The sequence below is a fragment of the Podarcis muralis genome, chromosome 1 (assembly GCF_964188315.1).
Source record: "Podarcis muralis chromosome 1, rPodMur119.hap1.1, whole genome shotgun sequence".
Classification (NCBI taxonomy): Eukaryota; Metazoa; Chordata; class Lepidosauria; order Squamata; family Lacertidae; genus Podarcis; species Podarcis muralis.
Window position 1 is genome coordinate 67,831,672 of NC_135655.1, and position 18,612 is coordinate 67,850,283.

Genomic DNA, 18,612 nt, shown 5'->3' on the forward strand with positions numbered 1-18,612 from the left:
TTCTGCAAGAAGACAGAGAACTCTAAAGCACCTTTTTCTCATTGTCATAAGGAAATTCTAATGGCAATGTCACCAATTAATGCAACAGTGCTATGGAATGGAGTCAATCAGTAGGAGGTCACATTACAGACCATTGGTTGGTTTTGACCATTGCTTTGCTGTGTAACTTACTACTTAGTTATTTGATGCCATTCATGTCCACGGCACTTTATGAAAGGCTGAGAAGACAGGTATCTACCCGGGGATGCAGGTAGCACACTACAAACTGAGAGGCACTTGGGCTGATCTGAATAACAAATTTAGGGTTGGATTAATGCTAAGAATGCTGTATACTCTACCTATTGCAATGATTAAAACACATTTGTGCAAACACTGGCCTTCACTATGCTCCTATCCTAGGCAGCTTTGAAAATATCAAAATCCTAAAAAAATATCTAAAGGGCTATAAAATGGGGGATGGGTCAAGTTCGTTTTCTCCTGCTCCGGAGGCTAGGACCCAAACCAATGGATTCAAGAAACAAGATTCCAACTAAACTTTCTGACAGTAAGAGCTGTCCAGTAGTGGAACCACCACTTCCTCAGGAGGTGGTGGCCTCTTTTTAAGCCAAGGTTGTCATGTATGATCTAGCTGAGATTCCTTCATTTCATGGGGTTGGGCTATATGACCTTCATGGTCCTTTCCAGCTCTATGATTCATCATATGGCAAGTGGTTAACTGAACTGGCCATGTTCTAGGCCATAATAATAATAATAATAATAATAATAATTTGAAGACTTGTTTCTCATGTTCCTTTAATAGATGCATAGCATTAATGCCAATGCTGCTTTCCTCCCGATTACAGCATAACAAATCTTCCAAATGCCTAGCTACCAAATTGCTATTATGCCCCAGATTTATGAGATGAATGGATACAGGTTGGGATTAAGAACAGCTGGTAAACATTAACATTCAGAATCACCATGAACAGTAATATTCAGAATTGTATGAATTTCAATGTCCGTACATAAGCTTCTGCAGAACTATGTGAGGACATGCAGAGGATAGATAAGAGATATGAAATGCTAGAATATGACTTAATATGGCCATCTTCCATGTCCTTTAATTTAGTGCCAAGCAAGGCATAATGTTACAGATGCATAGAAATTTGCAAAACAGGACCAAAAAAACCCCCCAACCAAACAAAGGTTTTTTTCCTTTATTTTTTACTAGAAAAAAATCTAAGTGAATCGCTCAAGGTGATTCACAGATGGTAAAAGCACTCCAATAAAACAGAATTAAAAACCTATATGACGGTAACGGAAAGCAGCAGTACAATCTCATTCAGGAGAAGAGAGTAACTAAAAGCCAAGGCCCCAGCAATAAAGCATGGGGGGGGGGGGAATCAAATAAAAGGTTACAAGGTGCAAAATGTAGACTAAAAGCTAAAGCAAAGCTGTGCTGGGAAGGGGAAGATTTTCACAATATAAACTGTAAAGTGAACTTTCTTGGTAAGGATAACGAACAGCTGTGTTACCAGTCTAGGGATGGGGGTGAAATACATTTCCATTTGCAGCTAAAGGGGGATGTGCTTTCCCAAACAACACCTGAACTGAAACACAGCCATTCTTTGAAATTTTACAATTCAGTTCTCAAGGCAAGTAATGTATACAAACACGCATATACTAAAGTTGCATAAAATTTGACAAAGTCTCCCATAATGCTGTCTTTAATATGATGCTAAGATGTGGGCTGGACAATACTACTGTTGGGTGTATCAACAGCTGATTGACCATCTGTACCCAACGATGGTTCATTAATTGCTCTGTGTCAAACTAGAGTGGGGTGTCACAGGGCTCTGTTCTACGTCCTGTGCTGTTCAACATTTTCATATATGACTTCTCGTATCCAGGGAAGGGGTGTGAGCTTGCAGACCCAGAAAATGGATCATAGGATCATGCTGCATAACTCAATGAAAATGTCGACCCAGTGTGTGGCTGCTGTGAAAAAAAGAAGTGAATTTCACGTGAACAACAGTTATTAAGAATTAGATTGACTGGGAAACTGCCAATATGGTTGTGCCTTTCTACAAATCTATGGTGCAACCACCCAGGGAATACCGTGTACAGTTCTGGCTATCACATCTCAAAAAGTGCATTGTAATGGTTGGAAAAGGTGCGACAAAAGAGCAGCCAAAATGATTGTGGGGCTAGAGCAACTCCTTCATGAAGAACGGTCATGCCATCTGGAGGTTTTTTAATTTAGAGAAAAGGTGACAAATCTTTATAGCATTTTGTCTGGTATAGAGAAAGTGATTAGAAACAGGTTTTTATCCCCCTCTGATACCAGAACCCAGAGTTATTCCATATAGCTAATATGTTGGGATCTAAGATCTAAGATAAAAGTGTGTCCTCCTTGGTAACAGTGTATGATTGAATTATGGAATTCACTATCACAATATGTGGTGATAGCTACCAACCTGGACATCTTTAAAAATGAGTTAGATAAATAAAGGCTATCAGTAGCAACTTGTCAAGATGGCTCTGTGCTATCCCCATGAAAAGAGGCAGCATGCTTCTGGGTACCAGTTGCTGAAGAAACAAACATGGGAGTGGGCTATTACTTCCTGCTTCTGGGCATTCCATGGACCTCTGTTTAGCCATTAGTCTACCAGGATGCTGGAGCAGTGGCGTAGAGTGGGGGGTGCAGGGGGGGCCGGCCACACCGGGCGCAACATCTGGGGTTAGGGCAAATCCACAGGTTAGGGGGCGCAAATCCACGGGTTAGGGGGCGCAAATTACTTGCCTTGCCCCGGGTGCTGACAACCCACGCTACGCCACTGTGCTGGAGTAGATAGGCCTTTGATCTGTTCCAGCAGGGGTCTTCTAAGGTTCTTAATTCCTGCTTCAGCTGCATATTCAAAGATACTGCAAGCTGCTTGCTGGCAACCATACTCCATAGCAATCTGAAGGAGGAAAACATCCTTACCTTTTAGGCAGCAGTATTCTCTTTTTTTTTTTTTATAATAAATTTTTATTAATTTTCCATAAATAAAGAATAAACAAAACAAAAACATAGACATAAACAAACAAAAACATGACTTCCCCATACCACCCCTTTTCTGCATTCTTGTTTCAAGATTTTTCAGCAACCCTCTGATCATAACTTAAATATATTTCATGTATTTAACCTCAGTTAGTTATTAATACAACTGTAGTTCTTTATCTCTTATAACTCTGAGCCCCTAATTTTCCAAATTACAACAGTTTTTAAGATAAACTTTAAATTTGTTCCAATCTTCATCCACCGCCTCTTTCCCCCGGTCTCGAATTCTGCCAGTCATCTCTGCCAGTCCCATATAGTCGATCACCTTCGTCTGCCATTCTTCCAACGTGGGTAAATCTTGCGTCTTCCAATACTTTGCTAAAAGAATTCTTGCTGCTGTGGTGGCGTACATAAAAAATGTCCTATCCTTCTTTGGCACCATTTGGCCCACCATACCCAAGAGAAAGGCCTCTGGTTTTTTAACAAACGTTCTCTTCAGAACTTTTTTTATTTCATTATAGATCATTTCCCAGAAAGCCTTAATCTTCGGGCAGGTCCACCAAAGGTGATAGAAGGTTCCCTCCGTTTCATTGCACTTCCAACACTTGTTATTGGGCAAATGATAGATCTTTGCTAACTTAGCAGGAGTCATGTACCACCTGTAGATCATTTTCATAATGTTTTCTTTTAAGGCATTGCATGCCGTAAATTTAACACCAGTGGTCCATAACTGCTCCCAGTCTGCAAATTCAATGTCATGCCCAATGTCCTGTGCCCATTTAATCATATTAGATTTCACCATTTCATCTTGAGTATTCCATTTCAACAGCAAGTTGTACATTCTTGACAAATTTTTAGTATTGGGTTCTAACAGTTCTGTTTCTAATTTTGACTTCTCCACCTGGAAGCCTTTCTTTCTGTCCTGTTTAAATACTTCATTTATCTGTCGATAATGTAACCAATCTCTCACCTTAAATTTCAGTTTCTCAAAACTCTGCAATTTTACATTTTCACCATCTTGTTCTATAATTTCACAATATTTAGGCCAATTAGAACCCATATTCAATTTTTTCACCTCTTTTGCTTCCATTGGTGGCAACCACCTGGGGGTTTTACTTTCAAACAGGTCTTTATACTTAATCCAAACATTATACAGAGCTTTCCTCACCATATGGTTCTTAAAACCTTTATGCAATTTTACCTTGTCATACCATATATATGCATGCCAACCAAATCTGTTGTCAAATCCTTCAAGGTCCAAAATGTCTGTATTCTCGAGGAGCAGCCAATCTTTCAACCAGCAAAACGCTGCTGATTCATAGTAGAGTCTTAAGTCCGGCAGGGCAAAACCCCCTCTATCTTTCGCATCTGTTAATGTCTTAAATTTTATTCTTGGCTTTTTGCCCTGCCAAACAAATTTCGATATGTCTTTCTGCCACCTCTTGAAACAGTCCATCTTGTCTATTATTTGTAATGTCTGAAACAGAAATAACATTCTAGGCAATACATTCATTTTGATAACAGCAATTCTGCCTAACAAGGAAAGTTTCAGCCTTGACCATATGTCTAAATCTTTCTTAACTTCTGTCCAACATTTATCATAATTGTCTTTAAAAAGATTCACATTTTTCGATGTCAAATTCACCCCCAGGTACTTCACTTTTTTTGCTATCTCCAAACCTGTTTCATTCTGGAATGTCTCTTTTTCTTCATTTGTTAGGTTTTTTTCCAATACTTTAGTTTTTTGTTTGTTCAGCTTAAATCCTGCAACTTGACCAAATATCTCGATCAGTTCTAAAACTCTTTTTGTACTAGTGATTGGCTGTTGCAAAGTCAAAACTAGGTCATCTGCAAATGCCCTTAATTTATACTCTTTCACTCCGACCTGAATTCCTTTAACCAACTGGTCCTTTCTAATCATATTTAACAAAACCTCCAGAACTAGTATAAAAAGTAGGGGGGAAATAGGACATCCCTGTCGTGTTCCTTTCTCTATGGCTATCTCTTCCGTTACCACATTGTTCACAATTAGCTTTGCCTTCTGCTCAGAATAAATTGCACCTATACCATTTTCAAAACCTTGGCCTACCCCCATCCCTTGGAGATTCTTTTTCATAAAACTCCAACAAATATTGTCAAAGGCTTTCTCCGCGTCCACAAAGATCAAAACCGCTTTTCTGTTAATGTTCATTTCCAACAGTTCCACAATGTCTATTATGTTCCTCACATTGTCAGACATGTGTCTACCCGGGAGAAAGCCAGATTGATCCTTATGAATCTCACCTGTCAATACTTTCTTCAGTCTTTTTGCTAGAATGTCTGCAAAAATTTTGTAATCCACATTTAATAATGATATCGGGCGGTAGTTCTTAACCTGGTTCTTTTCAGTCTCGGTCTTTGGTATAAGTGAGATAAAAGCCTCTTTCCACGTTTCAGGTGCCTTTTTCCCCTCCAATATTTCATTGCAAACTTCTTTTAGTGGTTGCACTAGACCTTCTCTCAAAGCTTTATAATATCTAGCCGTCAGTCCGTCTGGTCCTGGAGACTTTCCCAGTTGTGCCTTTTGTATGGCCTCCTCTATTTCCTAGGCAGCAGTATTCTCATCACCGGTGATCTAAGATTCCTAGTTCAACAATTCATCAGAAATGGATATCTTTTTGAAAGCGAGCAGACGAGACCTAAAGAATCAATGGATGCTATAGTTAGCAGCATCTTAGAGAATACTAAGAACTTGCAAGGACATAGGAAAGCCATTTTACAGTGCATTCCCAGCTCAAGTTCCCATCTCTGCAGCAATTGTATGAATGGGACTAGATGCAAAGTAAGGCCAGTAGAACACTGGAGGTTGACAATGTATGGTGCATACACACCATAAATTTAAAGCACTTCCAAAGTGCATCCCTATCCTGAGAATCCTGTGAACCATAGTTTGTTAAAGGTGCTTGGAATTGTAGTTCAGTGAGGGATAAAATACAGGTAAGAGGATTCTGGAGGAGGTGCCTTGAATGTCTGGAATGTATACTGTGTCCCTCCCATTCCATGGGGAAAGGTTTCTAATCTAGCCATCATCCTGATAGATACTCTAAGTGCAAAGGGGTGTGGTACTGTGTAGAGCATCTGCATCAGGAAGGGGGACATTCAAGGAAGGCCTGTATCAAGTGACTTTGAATGTATACATCTCTAATATGAAAATGAAGACAGCTAGGCTTCAGAATCTTATGAAGTAATTTCAACGTTACGCCTGCTGTATAATAGAGCTCATGCTTTTGCACAAGCTTCATTTACTGAACGAAAGCTGCTCTTGAGTAATTCCTCTTTATTTCAAAGGGCTTTGTCCGCAACATTTCCTAGATGCGTTCGACAGCTGGTTTCCAAAGTTCTCTTTTCTGTCAACATGCATTGGAAGAAGGTTTTGCTCACTCAAGCTGGTCCCTTCCTCTCTCTGGGGCTATTAAAGCTTTGCCAGTGGCCATGAGCGAGACCACAGAGTCATTTGGAATGATTGTGAGTGAATACCCAGTTGGCAATTATGCCTAATGCATCTCCTTTTCTGTAGTTCATAGCAGAAAAATCTCTCAAATAAAAAAATTCTTATGCAGGCAAGGTGCGAAAAGCACAAGGCTTAATAAAGTAGATGAAACATTTATGAAGGAAGAAAATTCCCTCATGCCGGCCCAAGGAACGTTTCTCTTTGCATATGGGACATTATGAATATATTTCATTTCAAAAATAAGAAAATTACTATTAATTGAGCAAGCATTACTGTAAAAGAGATGTGAATTATGAGAGCAAATTGTCGAAATGTAAGAAGCCCGGAGCTCATAGGGGCTATCTTACTGAAAAGCAAAAGCCCTTTTGAAACAAACTCAGGAAGAAACCTGTCCTTCCATATGAAAATCCACAGAGGTTCTGGCTCACTGTCTCTTCTACAGCAGCTTTCCAGCACTTAGTCCTAAGTATGTCTATCCAGCAGTGCCATTAAGCTCAATGGGGCATGTGTCAGCATCGCCCTTGAGCCAGTGCCACAGACTGGACTCATCCACTTCAGCCCCGACTGGGCTAGGCGAGCTGGGTAGCACTTCCAGAGACCACCTTCTGCACAGGAACAGGTCAAAGTGCTGTGGACTCACAACTCAGAGTTGTGAGCACCAGATTCACTCCCGAAGACAGTCATTGCACAGCAGAGTACAGCAGAGCATAAACCACTCGGAGAACAGCTCTGTAGAATAACTACTTTTATTCTATCTACAACTATCATACAAACTATATACAGAGCTAAATGGAGAAGCTGAACTGCACTGAGTGTCTGCAGCTGCTCTTAGCAGCAACCTTATCTATACAGAGATAATACTCTCTCTCTCTAACACTCAGTCTCTCTCTTTGATGTGAGGCTGGAGCGGAATAAGTAGTGAGCAGAAACCGCCCCCCTCCTCTCTGGAGAATCAGCGGAGAACATTCTTGGAATGGGAGGGGTGAAATCTCCTCAGCATGCGCCCGAAGAAGTGTGCACAGTCTGTGCCCCCCTCCCAGTGTTGCTGAACCTTGGCTGCTATCACCTCTGAGCTATAGTCCATTGACATCTGGAAAGGCACAAGGTATTCAGCAGGGGTGCACAGGACTGCAACTTTAGGAAGCAATTCAAAATCCTCTATCACCAGACTGGCAGGGCTTGATGAACTGCAGAACCACCAATAAATCTACAGCTCTTTCACACACAGCAGGCAGGGTGGAAGGGGAGGGGAGGCAGATCACTGCACCCAGACCCTCCAAGTGTCCCTATTTTCGAGGGATAGTCCTGGATTGACAGAATCCATCCCAGTTTCTGATCTGATTCCAGAATGTCCGACTTTTCCTATTTTCATTGGAGGGTATGCAGTTATGCAACTCCCGAGACAAGGGGATAAGTAATTATACAACCTTTAGAACACATCTGTAGGCAGACCTGTATAAGGAATTTTTTAAAAATGTAATGTTTTATTATGTTTTTATATATGTTGGAAGCCGCCCAGAGAGGCTGGAGCAACACAGTCAGATGGGCAGTGTATACTTCTTCTTCTTCTTCTTCTTCTTCTTCTTATTATTATTATTATTATTATTATTATTAAATAGAGTGTCTCTGTTTCCATTGGAGTAATATGGGAAGGTATGATACACCAGCCTGAAGCATGTGATGGCAAAAAATTTCCATTGTACATTGTTGTGAGTTTGGGTGGGAGGGCTATATGTCTGAGTGCCTTCTAATTCCTGGATCCAACAAGGATTCAATTGCTGGAATAGCCAGGCAAGTTCTTGGTAATGGCCTATGTATGAATCATTAAGGTAACAAAGGAAGTGGCTCTGTGCCAGAGGGCCAATGGTTGGGGCCCGCTCCCTCAAGTGTCTGGTAGTTAGAAAGACGAAAGCCAGAGTTGCAGTGTGTGAGCTAGGAACTAGAAGCGAGCCGGGCAGCTGAGAGACAGAGCCATGCTTGATTTCTGCTGGAATCCAAGGCTGCAGCTATTGGAGAAGTAAAACCTCCCTAGGGTGTTGATGCTGTGAGCCGCCTCCATTGTAGACTCAGGTTGTATATATGAGCAAATAAATAATATATCATAAAGACACCACAGTCTCCACTGTCCCTCATTCTGAGGAAATAAAACACTGGGTAAGTGCCTGGAACCCCTGGAATCAGATGTGCCACCTTGCCCCTGCGACAGCTGGTACCCAGGGCATGTGTGCATGTGTGATGTCAGCACACCCATGAGGATACATCGTGGGGGCATGCCACAAGGGAAATCAGGGGGGGCAGCCCCTTCATTTAGAAATTTGTGGGTGCTAGGGCACCCAGGACCCTGCATGGCTGGCACCCATGCCTATAATCTTGCAGTCAGAGATTGGAGTGGTTATATTAAGGTTATAATCCTGCATGCAACTATCTGAAAGCAAGTCCAGTTTAACCCAACAGGACACGCTTCAGAATCATAGATCCTAAAATGAATACAAAATCCTTCTCATAGCCACCATCACTTTGGAGTATAGAAATTTTCATTATTTGATTATACACAACCAAAGGTAATTACTGATAATACTTCCTCATTTCTTTAGCAACTTTCTGCATTCAAAATGATTTATAACTCTCTTCTCATTTATGCCCATTAAATTGATGATTAAAGTAAAATGGCTAATGAAATTCAGAGTGACAATTTTGCTATGAACAACATTGCACAGAAGCAGTGTTTACATAGTGCTAACCCATGGTATTTACTGATTATAGATTCATGGCTCTGTAAACATGTGTCACACCCTTATGAATTAACAGAGTTCACTGAACTTTGTAGGACATGATAATGCATAATGATTTGGCCTTTGTCTTACCCTCCATTAGTTATTCTGCCAACGTATATATTAAAATTAAACTAATTCTGAAGTAAATATACCATTAAACTAAAGCAATTAAGGTGATTCTAGTCAACCTTCTGCACTTTCTCATTAAAAAAATAAAATCGTATCACTAAAGTTATAAGCGTGTTGTTTCGACTCAGACATGAATGCAATTTGTGGTTTTCCTAACTGTTCCCATTCATGAATCTTTTTTAATACAAATCTGACTCAGAACCTACCAGCATTGAATAGAAAAAGGTGTATAAGTATACTCTAACTGTGTACAACACAAACTTTAAAACACCACAGCATTGAATCCAAATGGCTAGCTGTCAGTTCAGATGCTAGGGAAATCTTATATTGCTGGAATGGTCTAAAAGCAGAACACTTCACCAATACAACCTACACTGACGTGAAAAATGCAGAATCCATTCAGAGAACTGTTTTTTTCAGGCACCACATATTTGCCAAAATACTGTAAGTATTAAGGTGGGGTTTTTTTTAATGAAAAATGAAGAAGTCATCTGAACATAATTGCACAGCCTATTTCATTGTATTGTTTTATTAATGTATTTAAATATATGTATTCTGGGTAGAATATTGGACTTTGGAAATCTAGGTTCAAAATTTAAATTCACCTATGGAGCTCAGTGGAAAACAATATGAATCTCACTGAATTTCCTAGAAAAATGGCACTCAAATATGGTAAATATATAAAAAAAATCAATTCAGGAAAGTTTCTTCAAGGATCCAAGAAGATGGAGAGAAGTGTTCACGGCAAGGTAAGCATTTATTAAAATGACTTTACTGTAAACAAGTTTGCCTGAACAAGTTTAGCTTGCAGAGAGTTCTAGAAAAAGGAGTGGGCTGCTAAACATTACAGAAGGATGTTTTAAGCAAGATTGTTGTTCTTGTTTAGTCATTTAGTCATGTCCGACTCTTCGTGACCCCATGGACCAGAGCACGCCAGGCACTCCTGTCTTCTGTCTTCCACTGCCTCCCGCAGTTTGGTCAGACTCACGTTTGTAGCTTCGAGATACAGTTACCTATATTACAGTTATCTATACAGCAAGATACAGTTATTTATATTATTATAAATTTTACAATGATGCTTCTTACAGCATCATTAGGCATATGCCACAAGCAATCTTATCTTTTTTCCCCTGAAGGGAAAAAATATCATAAAAGCATCTTGATAAGCTTTGTGTCCATCAGAGGAAACAAATATACAACTATTATTTTCTAGCTTATGCTTTCATAATTAGTGGTAGTTATATTAAATCAAGAAGGAAAAAAACACTCTCATGCTTCTTTTTCTCTGACATGGCATGGGCTTGTCTTTCTTTGCAGGAAGACTCCTCAAAACTCTGAAGTAAGTTAGGAGACGAGATCAAACAGGCAGACAGGAATGGAGTGATCCTGAACTTGTAACTCTGTAGCTACATTAGAGAGAGACTTGGGGCTGTTTCAAACAATTACATAAAATCAACATTATTAGCAACAACATAATTACCAGTACAATATTCCTATTATTTCTGTCAAGTGAACACACTTATAGCATAAAATCCAGGACAATCAACAAGACCATGAAATATGCAACACATGAATGATTTAGTATTTAAATTGCCGTAAGAGAAAAAAAGAAGAGAGACTCTAAATGTAAATTCTGGATGAATCACATAGATGTGAGGAAAAACAAATCATTTATTTTCTGACTGGAGAATGTAATTTGCTTTCAGAGTACTGTGCTGGGTGTCTTATTTTACATTCTATTTTACAAACCACTGAAGGATTAATTGGTATGTCTCTCAATGCCCTGTCTCCTAGAGGTGTAAGTTCCAGTGTTAAAAACCACAGTAATCTCCAATTTCCCCTTCTATGCTGTGTTCTTTTAGAAATATAGACAAGGTAGTCAAAATTAGCCACTGGAGCATATTAAACAATGAACCACCATAATTAGATCACAAATGAAAAACCTCATTCCTCATAAAGCTCAAATGAGGGGAAAGTGTGAATGGTGTGACTCAGATGCTTTCACTGCCAAAATTAATTCTATTAAATCATTTACTCATTTTGAAAAAAGCAATAAAAGTTAAATTGGAAGAGCTGTGACCTTTTGTGATTGTAATTTTTAAAGTTTCCTTTTTGTTCTAACTAGGGCAGGCACGAAATTCAACATCTTGGGCCCGATTCAGATGAAACCTTGGGCCCGATTCAAAGTTTTCTCTGATCAATAGTGATCCATTTGTAGACACAGGAGATTGTGCATTGATTGTCCTTATTTTCCTCCCTTCCTGAATGCATGAGGGTAATTCAAATCAAGAAGGAACAATCTGGGACATAGCACAATCTGAAAAACATTTTATTCATTTGTTTGTTTGTTTATTAAATTTATATACTGCCCTAGGGCAGCAAACAAGTGACAAAACAATAAAAACAATTCCAGTGCAGATGCAGACTGGGAAAGATCTCTACTTAAAAGACTGGCTGAAAGAGGAAAATATTCAGTATATACTGCAAAGACAGCAAATATGGTGCCAAATATTTAATGGAAGGAATTCCAAATGGTAGGTGCCATGAACAGACATCCTGATAAGACGGTATCTGCAGGAGGCTCTCACCTACAGAGTGCAGAGATCAATTGCATATATAAGGGCTGAGGCAATCTTTTGTGTAAACAACAGGACAAGTTGCATCCTTTCCACTAGTACATGTGAGGATTTCCCTCCATTTCTCCTGCTGGGAAGATAATCAAAGTGCTGCCAGATCTGATCACTTGTCCGGGGATTGAGAAGAACGACCCCAGGCAATTTTTGTTCTCTTACAACCATCAGAAACCGAATCGAAAGTGCTATCATTTGTTCAGCAAAGGGAGCATTTCTGGATAAGAGCCATTATGCTTTTACAGGCATGACAATGAGATGTTGTTAGAAACTCTGGCCTGCTGACAGAGAATGTTTGGTATGACCAGTTGCAGGGCTTGTTGTGGGAAGTGTTGCTTGGTACATGAAGGTAGAGAAAGATTAAAGGACTGAAGACTGGGATTCTTCCTGAGCTGGCTTTCAGAAAGAACAATAACTTAAAAAAAAAAATGAAATCTGAAGGTCAACTCTGACTGGTATATATAGGGTATATTTAGGTTGCCAATTCCAAATAATAATGATACAGGGGGTCTGGTCAAATAAAATCATGTTGCTCCACAGAGTGAATCTGTTGACTGTTGTCCTCACTGACTGAAAATCGGCCATCAAAATCTGGCCAGATGAAGAAAAAGGTTGGGGCAATAGACTGAAGCCTTTATTGACTAAGCAAACAACTCCTGTTACATTTTAGTGAGATGCATTGGAGGGTTTAAAGGTTGCAGACAAAAATCACTGAGTACAGGCAAAAGCAAAAAAAGATTAATGAGCTGCCAGCTCTAACAGTGTATCTCCGTAATGACCCCATAGGTGCACCATTTGATGCAAATCAGTGTAATTTTGGAGGATGGACTTCTCATTTATCACACATGACTAAATAAGGAGATTCATTCTAATTAGGATACAATACAGGTCATCTAATGGCAGAATGATACCTGACAGGAAATGCAAGACTGACAGCAAAACTTCCTTCTCCCACTAAGAAATTTGTAATACAACTTACCTCCTGCCCTGATGTTATTACAGTGAAGGTTCTATCTGCTTGAGTCAACCTCAGAGTAGATCTACAGAAATTAAATGATATGTCCATTGATTCAGGAAGTGTACCCTAAAAATGACCTAGCCAGATACAACACTAAGAGAAGATATGATAGCCATCTTCAAATATCTAAAGTGCTATCACATGGAAGATGGAACAAGCTTGTTTTTTCCTGCTCTGGAGGATAGGACCCATACTAATGGATTTAAGTTACAAGAAAGGAGATTCCAGCTAAACATCAGGAAGAACTTTCTGACAGTAAGAGCTGTTTGACAGTGGAACAGACTCCCATGAGAGGTGGTGGACTCTCCTTCCTTGGAGGCTTGCAAGCAGAGGTTGGATGGCCATCTGCCATGGATGGATGGACTATTTAATTATTGGGGAACCTTCTAACTCTACAATTCTATGATTACATGTTTTAAAACTGAATTTATCAAATTCGCACTATGTGAACCGAAGCACTTAGTTGAACCTATCCAAATTTCATGCTGCAGTTCTTCAACCAGTATGACATAACCATACTAGTTAGTAGCACAGTTATCCACAATAAAATATGCAATTCTATCTTTCAGAAGCCCACTTGCTGTCATTCTCTCCCTTTGTTTGACTCTTGTGAATCAAAATACAACTATCTTTGGAATTTAACTTACACAAATACTGTATTTACAAAAAATGCATTATAGTGGGGGGAAGGCTTGTAAAAATGTGTGTATTACTCAAGACAGCATACAAAATTTGTTTTTTGTTACGTTTTTGAAGTTCTCATTTTTATATGTAAGCCATCTTGAGTCCTGCTGGGAGGAAAAGTGTGGTATGTATGTATGAATGAATGAATAACTTATTATGAGTTCACACTAAAATGCCAATGAATTTTCATAAGGATTTTCTCAATTACTATAGAAATGTGGGGAAACTGAATTTACAATTAGAAAAATGAGAAAGTAAAAGAAGCAAAACTGACAGATTGTTCACTCGCTAGCTGCCAGCATTGTGACACTATTTGACACGATTTCTACACTTTTGTTAAGAGCCTGGTGTATGTGTTTGAGCCGGACTCTCATTCTGCCCCTCAAGTTCATATATAAAGAAGAATATTATGAAAGCAAAAGAATAGCAACATGAGCTAGTCATGCAAAACATTTTTTCATAATTTCTGTTATTAAAATCTTTACCTCCCAGTACTAAAGCAGGAGGCAATATTGGAAGGATTAATCGATTTTTACTGCATTTTGAAGTAATAGTTCTGTAATGAAAATAATACTAGAACATTAACATGGTAGAATTCATAATCTAACATTATTGCTGCAAACCTGCAAAAATAGCAGATAACAACTAGCTGCTAGCATTTGGAGCATGACAGCAAAAAACAGACAAAATGAAAAAAGTATGGGGAACAAAATGGAAGTGCTCTGGCAACAATTTCATTTCCTTGATTGGTTAGTTAGTATGGTGGTCAAGATTACCTCAGACCCTAATTTAACAGACAAGCCAAATTTCCTCAAACCTTAAGTTAACAGTGATTTATGTGAGGCTGCTGTTAACAAATGATCATTTGAATCATACACAGAAAATGACTTGTTCTAATTCACACAGAAAAAAGGGGAAATATATGCCTAAATTCTATTCATCTATTTTCTAGTGAGAGATTATCTGATGATGTAACATGACCTCATGTCATATAATGAAACTTCTTCATGATACCAACCGTTTAGAATGCCATATTTTAGCACATTTCATGTGGTCCTTATGCCACAAAACATGCATTTTCAACTTGTGGACATGGAAATTGTCATGTTCTTCACTTCTTCCACAGTTCAACTCTTCCATGCTATTTGGTATTGACACGATAAGTGATAGCATGAAGAGATTTTGACAGAGAACCCCCTGAAGGGATGTGCTGAACATAACACACCTCAGCACCTCTCCCACTATTGATGGCTATTGTCACTAGGCTACAGGCAACATGAATCTCAGTTAATTGGGTTAGGAATGACTGTAAACAAAAGAAGCCATGGAAAATAAATCTATGTTATGGAAGTCGGCACAGGATTCTTGTGCGACAAATGCAGTACCTAGTTGGGAAAGAAAACTAAATCCACTAAAAAAAAAAGATATATGTATCACTACAGACATATTTATTGTTATTTAACCCTGCAGAGTTCGGTAAAGAATCACTTTATAAAAGACTGTCCATAAGAAATTAGATACTTTAGACAGGAGCACTTTTAAGGCACTTAAAAGACTCAAAGCACAGGCCCATGTCACAAATTTGCACAAAGTTTATACATGCTCATGTGTGTATAGGCTGCTGAGCAAATTAAAATGGATCATAGAATTATAGAACTGTAGAGTTAGAAGGGATCCCAAGGGTTATCTAGTCTAGGAATCTCAACTAAAGCATCCATGACAGATGGCCACCCAACCTCTGCTTACCAGCTGCCATATAAGCAAGGTTTTAAAGATTAAAATTTAAAATAAGAGGCAAATGTGGGACAGGAAATCTGTAGCCCTGGGCAAGAGGCCCAGGCCTTATCCATCATTTCCTCCCGGGCCAACCCCCTAGCAATGCACCTGTAGTATAATAAAAGGGAAAGAGTAGATATTTTAATTGAGTCTGATATACAAATTTAGATTTTCTCATACAGAACCATGTGACCCTCCCTGACAGGACGTACTATACACCATAAAAAGGAGACCAACCCTGCAATACTACATGCTTACCAAGAAGTAAATTGCTCAGAGGTATATAAATTTTGTGAATATTAATAAATAAACGTCCAATGAGATTTACGCCCAGGTAAGTGTACATAGGATTGCAGCCTAAAGCTTTTTAGAGTGATGATAGCCATGTAGCCTTCATTTATTTATTTTAAAATATCCATATGCCATTTTTCTTGACAAAGTTTGTTGAAGTTTCCTTACAACAATAATAAAATAAAAACAGAATACAGTGGTACCTCGGGTTACATACGCTTCAGGTTACATACACTTCAGATTACAGACTCCGCTAACCCAGAAATAGTACCTTGGGTTAAGAACTTTGCTTCAGGATGAGAACAGAAATCGTGCTCCGGCGGCGCAGCAGCAGCGGGAGGCCCCATTAGCTAAAGTGGTGCTTCAGGTTAAGAACAGTTTCAGGTTAAGAACGGACCTCCGGAACGAATTAAGTACTTAACCCGAGGTACCACTGTATCAATAACAAAGTAATATTTCAGCCTGCATCCAAGAGCTGTACTGGGAGGAAGCTCTAAAGCATGGAGCCACCACAGAAAACATCTTCTCTCTCTTCAACTCCCACCTCTCAGACTTAGGAGATGGATGACCAAAAGGGCTTCAGGCAGGATGGCACAGGTGCACGTGACCCATCAGTTGGTTCAGCTCCAAATCATCTGTCCAGTAATAATTTTTCTAAAAGTCTATACAGAACTAAACCTTGAAAACTGCTCTGACGACTGACTTTGGAGGCCTTTTCCATGTTTTGGTTTTGTTTTAATAGCACAATGACTGTTCAGCTACTGAATGTTGTATTAGATCCCAACCAATTTCTTTAAGGTTCCTTTTACTCATACTTTCATTGTTACATTGTTTAACAGTTTTGGAAACTTTGTCTTTTCTGGTGTGTCCCTTAACAGTATTTTCAGATGCAAATTGGATTATGGATGGGTGCTTAAATATGTCCCACCTTTCATTCCTAGCAGTACATGACGACACTACTGCTCATGTGCATTTTTGCCAGTTCCTCTTTATATATTATTGTTATTGTTATTGCATATTTATTTGTACCCCCACCCTTTTCCCTGACAGGAACTTAAGGCGGCTTACAGATAAAATATGAAAGAGCATGACACCAGTCCTTTCATTAAAACCAGTCAGTTCCCAAAAGCCTTTTGGACTAAGGTCTTCACCAGCCAGCAGGAGGACAAGGAGAGAGCCATTCTGACTTCTCTAGTATTTTATGACTCATACAATAGGCTATGCTTCTATTTGGAAGGAACTCCATTAGGTCTTCAGGTGCAGATTCTTCAAAACTACTGAAGCAGCAGTAGAAGTTTCACCCTTTTTTTGAAAACCAAGCAAACCTAAAATATAGACCATTTTGTGTTCACTATTATTAACATTGAGTTTAGAGCCCCTGTCTTCCAAATATTGCAGCCGTAGAGTGCCGAGTCTCGTTTTCAAGCTCTTAATTTGACTTTCGGACAAAACTGAGTTTTTAATTTTCCGCCTCAGTAGTTCATTTGCTGGTACGGAGAAGAGAAATGGGCTTTGAAAACTCACCTTCAATTTTTTAGATGATCAAAGAAGTGTGGCCCCTGCAACAAAATGTACAATGTATTATTTGGGTGTGTGCACATGTATGTGTGTGTTTGAGTTATCCAAGCCTGTGTTAGGATATTTCCGTTCCACCTTAAGAGAGAGCAGGCTTGTGAGTCACAGAGTCTGCGTATTTCCTGTTACAGGATGTTTATGCTTGCTGTTTCCTTTCGATTTCAGTCGGTCGGAGTCACTGACTCAGAACGGTCATGTTTTTCCTTTGTTCTGTTCAACGCTAAATAAAGTCTGTAAATTATGCTCTCTTCTGCGGTGCAAGCTTTCTGGCTGTGGTTTCTGCTGATAAAGAACAGTGTGCACAAGCCTGGAATGTGGCAATCTATTTCTGAGGCTTTGTGTCGCTAACTGCTGGATCTGCCTGGCTACGGGAGATCGATGGACGTTCGGCAGCCGGCTTGGGGCCATGATGGACAATATCTCCCTGGCAGTTTCCCAACAACAAGGTTTCGGGCCCAGATTCACAGCACCTACAGGAGAGTAAAGCTGCAACAGACTGCGTTTGAGAGGTACGTGGGAAAAGCGAAAGGAAGGGAGGCTTTTCTGTTTACCTCAACAAGGAGCCTTTGATGTCCGGCAAGGCTTAATTGGCCTGGGAGCCGAGCCAAAAGGCATCGTGATTAATGGCTGCCAAGATAAGGAGTCTCTGAAGTTAAAAAAGACTCACGGCTAAAGCAGAAAGCTGGAAATGGAGTTTTTCCAAGCTTCTGAGGCAAATGCTGAATGCCTTAAGTTACATGGGCAGAATTATGAAACCTGGGCAAAATGGTGTGAGAGTTTGCTGCGTCAGTTTAGGGTGTGGCATACCGTGAGTGAGGCCCCCCCAGTTCCTCTGACAGAGAGATGGAAAGCCGATGATTCGAAGGCGATAGACGTAATAGTCTTATCCGTATCTCTTGAGGAAATTAAGACGCTGGCTGGCAACACCACTGCAAGTGGAATGTGGTATGCTTTGATGAAAGCTCACAAGTCAGTCATCCCAGCCCAGAGTTTGACTGCATCGGAGGTCCAAGCTGTTTCCCAGAATGCGAGTGAATGCAGGGATGCTGAGGGCACCGGTTGCAAGCTGCAGGGGGAGCTGACCGTCACGTCATCCCAGGCAGCATTCCAGCCTCCAGAGGGAGCCAAGGAGTCGGCAGCTGAAAGCTCTGTTTCTCATGAGAACCAAGGTCATCGCCTTTGCAGAGGCCGGAAAGGCAAAGGTAAACAGGCGTCTGCAGATG

The 18,612-nt window shown here is 39.8% G+C and overlaps 1 long non-coding RNA gene across 1 annotated transcript in view; it reads right to left on the reverse strand.

Moving 5' to 3' along the window:
* Positions 1-5,607: 5,607 nt before the first annotated feature.
* LOC114597871 (uncharacterized) overlaps positions 5,608-18,612 on the reverse strand; it is a 114,596-nt gene continuing 101,591 nt past the window's right edge. Inside the window, exon 4 of the long non-coding RNA XR_013392645.1 lies at positions 5,608-5,700. This is a non-coding gene — a long non-coding RNA (uncharacterized LOC114597871). The remainder of the gene's footprint in view (positions 5,701-18,612) is intronic.